The sequence below is a fragment of the Bos indicus genome, chromosome X (genome assembly GCF_029378745.1).
Source record: "Bos indicus isolate NIAB-ARS_2022 breed Sahiwal x Tharparkar chromosome X, NIAB-ARS_B.indTharparkar_mat_pri_1.0, whole genome shotgun sequence".
NCBI lineage: Eukaryota > Metazoa > Chordata > Mammalia > Artiodactyla > Bovidae > Bos > Bos indicus.
Genome location: NC_091789.1, coordinates 84,859,476 through 84,865,494, shown reverse-complemented (window position 1 = coordinate 84,865,494; position 6,019 = coordinate 84,859,476). Strand labels below are relative to the sequence as shown.

Genomic DNA, 6,019 nt, shown 5'->3' with positions numbered 1-6,019 from the left:
TTAATAAATATTCCATATTTGGGTAGTACATTATCATTCAGAATTTAATTGTGAAATTGTGCTGAAACCCACAGAAGTGATGTATTTGGATACAATTTCTCAGAGACTTCTCCCCTCCCCATTCACTTCCTCTCAGAGGTGGAGGACCAAGAACCTGAGCAAAAGAAATGAAGGCCAAAAATCCGGAGCGATGTCCCTGCATTGTAATACACCGACTTGACCAGGCGAGGGCAGTATCGGCTAAGGCTGTTTGTTGGGAAGGGCCAGATGCCATGGCTTGGAGTTCCTCCTGATCTTTGTGATTAGTCTGTTAACCCCTGAGACTGAAGAGCTTATTTGTGCCAATATGGTGGTGATGGTGATGGTGCTGGTGGTTGGATGCGCTGCATCTCCCTTGCCTGTTTGACACTTCCATCTCAACACCAGCCTTCACCTCTCCTCCCCGCAGCAGCAGCTCTTTTCTTCCTCTTTCTCCTCAGACAGAAACTGAGACCATTGATGTGCTCGACTGGGTGTGCTCCCACCTTCCACTGGCACAGAAGCAGTAGGTGGGTGTGCACAGCCCTTCAAGCCCTTCCCTTGTTCTTTGTAGGGAGCAAAGCTGAAAGAGTTTTCCTGAAATGTTAGCCTCCACCCCGCAGTGAGTGCCCCTGCTTTTGTTTCTAGTCTTGTGGCCCAAGTGAAGGCTCCACACTGGTTCGTGGCATTGATAGGGTCAATAGGAAGAATGTCCTGTTTTTTAAATGCTCATTGATTGATGAAATGAAACAAGAGTCATTTTCTGGGACCACCCCTCTGCCTAAAGATAACATAACTTTTCCCATTATAAATACTGTTCCATCTTCTAACCTTGTTGTTCAGAATTCCAGCTATTATAATTCGCCTCCCTTTTTAAGGATGGACCCGAAACAGAAATTGAGGAAACATTTCTGTTGAGACTTTACCTTAAATGACTGAGCGTGTAAAGGGTCTTCTCGTGCTTATTCGGGATTTTTCATCTCTTTAAACTACATGTGCTTTATTGCTAATTCTTGGACACCATCAGAAGACATTTTGAAAAAAAAATTGTTTTGCCCATGATTCTAGGACCATTCTAAAGAGATCAGTCCTGGGTGTTCTTTGGAAGGACTGATGCTAAAGCTGAAACTCCAATACTTTGGCCACCTCATGCGAAGAGTTGACTCGTTGGAAAAGACTCTGATGCTCGGAGGGATTGGGGGCAGGAGGAGAAGGGGACGACAGAGGATGAGATGGCTGGATGGGGTCACCAACTTGATGGACATGAGTTTGGGTGAGCTCCGGGAGTTGGGGATGGACAGGGAGGCCTGGCGCGGTGCAGTTCATGGGGTCGCAAAGAGTCGGACACGACTGAGCGACTGAACTGAACTGAACTAGGACCCAAATGCCTCAGCTGATTTTTCCCGCATGGTTCCTGCCCCAGAATCACAGATCTACAGAATACTAGAGCTAGATAATCTCATGTAGAAATCTAACAGGTCTACTCCTGAGGGGTGTACAAATGAGGAATCTGAGAGTAGAGGGACAGTACCATGTCCACGCCAGCAGACAGTTCAACTCTACCTGTTTAGTCCCCACTTTGCTGTTCATTAGGACAGAAGCACCTGCATCGCCTCACACTCAGAACTCTTGTGGATGTATGTTGAAGCTGGTGCAGCTTCTTCCCAACCTCCTGACTAATTTGAAACAATGAAATCGGTCCCATTTACTGTCAGTTATAGCTAGAGCCTTGTTCACTCACTTGAGCATCCCAGGTGAAGCACTCCCCTTCACTGCATCCACAGAATCTCTAGTGTTTTGGGGTCACCTTGGATTGCTGACCTAACAGCCCTAACATAAGGCAGAGTAAGGTGGGGCAAGCACTTGATGAGGAATCAGGAGACCTACCTCTCTCCTAACCTGATGAAAAGCACTTCCCCTTTCTGAACCTCTTGTTTCTCCATCTGGGAAAAGAGGAAGGTGACCTAGAACAGTGGCTCTCAACCTGGATTCCAAGAACTTCCTGAAATTGTGTGCATAGTTGTGGGAGGTAATGTATACAGTCTTCTTGGGAGGGTGTATAGAGCTTTCAATAGATTCTCAAAGGAGTCCTATTATGGGCTGAATTGTGTGGCCCTCAAATGCCTATCTTAAAGCCCTAACCCTCAATGTGACTGAATTTGGAGATGGAGCCTTTAGAGAGGTAATTAGGGTTAATTGAGGAGCTGGAAAAGAATCTGCCTGCAATATAGGTTTTGATTCCCGTGTCGGGAAGTACCCCTGCAGAAGGGATACGCTACCCAATCTAGTATTCTTGGGCTTCCCTGGTGGCTAGATGGTAACGAACCCATCTGCAATGTGGCACACCTGAGTTCCATCCCTGTGTTGGGAAGTTCCCCTGGAGGAGGGCATGGCAACCCACTCCAGGATTCTTGCCTGGAGAATTCCCATGGAGAGAGGAGCCTGGTGTGCCACAGTTCATGGGGTCACCAAGAGTCGGACACAACTGAGTGACCAAGCACAACACATACAGAGGTGTAAGAGTGGGGCCCTAATCCCAAAGGATCTGACATCGTTATAAGAGGAGGAGTTACCAGACCTCTCGCGCGCAGTCTCTCTCTGTCTCCATACACACACACAGGAAATGTCATGTGAGGAAACAGAGGGAAGGTGGCCAACTGCAATACAAGAGGAGTGCCTACACCAGGAGTTGAACTCGCTGGCACCTTGATCTTGGACTTCTAGTTTTCCGAACTATGAGAAACTAAATGTCTTTTGTTTAAGCCATCCAGCCTGTGGTATTTGGTTTTGGCAACTCGAACAGACTAACACAGGGCCCATAACCAAAAAAAAAAAAAAAAAGCTTCAGAGCCATTGCACCCACTGGTTGCCAGAAACCCATCCTGGACATTCATGTTTCAGTACAACGTTTTTAGGCACTTGCAGATTTCTTGAGTTCTTGCTTAGAACAGTGCAGTATATCTTTTATTGCAACATGCTTCCTTTTCGAATAGTTGTATAACACAGATTTGTATCTATATAAACCCAAAGACCAGAGTTTAAATCCTGATTCCACCACCTACTAGATGTTTGACTTTGGACAAGTTATCACATGTTTGTGCCTTGTATATAAAATAAGGATAAGATTAGTGTCTACCTCACATGGCTGTTGTGAGAATTAAATGACATAATGCATGTAGAGGGCCTAGCACATAGTAAAGTTTCAACAGATATTAGTAGCTTTTGTGATGAAAATGTAAGTAGCAGTCAGAGTTTTTTGCCCTTATAAACAACACTGTTGTGAGCAAACTTCTTTATACACAAAGAATTTTTTTAAATACTTACCTAGATTAACTAAGAGAAAAAGACTAAAATAACTAAAATCATAAATAAAAGAGGGGATATTACAATCAATGTGACAATAACAAACAGGATTACACAAGAATATTATGGACAATTGTGGCAAGAAATTGGACAACCTAGAAGAAATGAATAAATTCCTAGAAACACGCAGTCTACCAGAACTGAATCAAGGAGACACAGAAAACCCGATAGACCAATAATGAGATTGAATTGGTAATGACAAACCTCTCCCCCCACACACACAAAATCAGGAACTGATAGCTTCACTGGAGAATTCCACCAAACATGTAAAGAATTAATACCAATCTTTCTCAAATGCTTCCAAAAAATTGAAGAAGAGGGAACACTTCCAAACTCATTTTATGAGGCCAGCATTATCCTGATATCAAAGGCACCAAAAGAAAAGAACACTACAGGCCACTTTCCCAGACAAATGCAGATGCAAAAATCCTCAACAAAATACTAGCAAAACAATTCAATGGCACATTAGAAGGACTATGTGCCATGGTCAAAAGGGATTTATCCCTTGGTTGCATATAAAAGTCAATCAATGTAATAAAACACATTAACAGAATGAAGGACAAAAATCACATGAACATCTCTATAGATGCATAAAAAATTCATCACTCCATGAGAAAAAACAGTCAAAGAACTAGGAGTAGAAAGAAATTACCTCAACATAATAAAGGCCACAACTAACATCATACTCAGTGGTGAAAAACTGAAATCTCTTCTTCTAAGATAAGGAACAAGGCAAGGAAGCCTGCTCTCACCATTATGTTAGTATTCAACAACTGGAAGTCATAGCCAGAGCTGTTAGGAAAGCAAAAGAAATAAAAGGCATCCAAATCAGAAGGAAGTAAAATTAGCTCTATTGAAGAGAGCGTGATTTTGTACATGCAAAACTCAAAAGATTACATGCGCCCACACACACATATGCACACAACTGGTAGAACTAATAAACAAATTCAACAAAGTTGTAGGACACAAAATCCAAAAGCAAAATTCAGTTGTATTACTATACACTAACAAAGAACAATTTGAAAAGGAAATTAAGAAAACAATTCCATTGACATTAGCAGCAAAAAAGGATAAAATACTGAGGAATAAACTCAAGCAAGGAGTCAAAAAACTTGTACACTGCAAACTACAAAACATTGCTGAAAGAAACTGAAAAAGACAAATAAATGGAAAGGCATCTGTCTGCACAGACTGGAATACTAAATATTGTCAAGCAGCCCATACTATCTGAGGTGCTTAATTTTATGTGTCAGCTTGACTGGTCCACAGAGTGCCTAGATATTTAGTCAAACATTATTCTGGGTGTTTCTGTAGGGTGCTTTTTCATGAGATTAACATTTAAATCAGTCAACTGGGTAAAACAGATTTCCCCCTGACAACGTGGGTGGGCTTTACCTAATCAGCTGATAGGCTGAATAAAACAAAAAGGCAACCTTTCCTCATGTAAGAGAATTCCTCCTGCGTGAAAGCCTTTGGACCTGGAACATCAGCTTCTTTTCCTGCCTTTAGACCCAAACTGAAATATCAGCTCTACTGGTTTGGTTCTTAGGCCTTCTAACCTGGACTAGAGCTAAACCACAGGCTCTTCTGGGTCTCCAGCTATCCAACTCACCCTCTAGATCTTGGGACTCACCAGCTTCTATAATTGAATGAGTCAATTCTTTTACACACACACACACACACTCCACTGGATCTGTTCTTCTAACACACTACCCAGAGTGATCTACAGATCCAAAGCAAACCCTCCTCTTTTCATGCCTAGCGCAGCCATGGCTCGGGGTCCCAAGAAGCCCCTGAAATGCGTAGCAGCTCCAAAACATTGGATGCTGGATAAACTGACTGGTGTGTTTGCCCCTCGTCCATCTACCGGCCCCCACAAGCTAAGGGAGTGTCTCCCCCTAATCACTTTCCTAAGGAATAGACTTAAGTATGCCCTAACTGGAGATGAAGTAAAGAAGATTTGCATGCAGCGTTTATTAAGATCGATGGCAAAGTCTGCACAGATATAACCTACCCTGCTGGTTTTATGGATGTCATCGGCATTGATAAGACTGGAGAGAATTTTCGTTTGATCTATGACACCAAGGGTCGCTTTGCTGTTCATCATCCTGAGGTGTACCTCAGGAGGCCAAGTATAAATTGTGCAAAGTAAGAAAGATATTTGTGGGGACAAAAGGAATCCCTCATCTGGTAACCCATGATGCTCGTGCCATCCGTTACCCTGATCCCCTGATCAAGGTGAATGATACCATTCAGATTGACTTGGAGACTGGCAAGATTACTGATTTCATCAAATTTGACACTGGTAACCTGTGCATGGTGACTGGAGGTGCTAACCTGGGAAGAATTGGTGTGATTTCAAACCGGGAGAGGCATCCAGGTTCTTTTGATGTAGTTCATGTGAAAGATGCGAACAGCAACAGCTTTGCCACGTGGCTCTCAAACATTTTCATTATTGGCAAAGGCAACAAACCGTGGATCTCTCTTCCTCGTGGAAAGGGTATTCGCCTTACCATTGCTGAGGAGAGAGATAAGAGATTGGCAGCCAAACAGAGCAGTGGATAAAATGATCTCTATGTGATGAGATTGGAAAAGTCTTTGTAATTAAAGATAATACCAAGTGGAAAAAAAAACAAAA

At 42.8% G+C, this 6,019-nt stretch overlaps 1 pseudogene; it reads left to right on the top strand.

The window, feature by feature from the left end:
• Positions 1-5,136: 5,136 nt before the first annotated feature.
• LOC109554988 (small ribosomal subunit protein eS4-like) lies at positions 5,137-6,019 on the top strand (annotated as a pseudogene).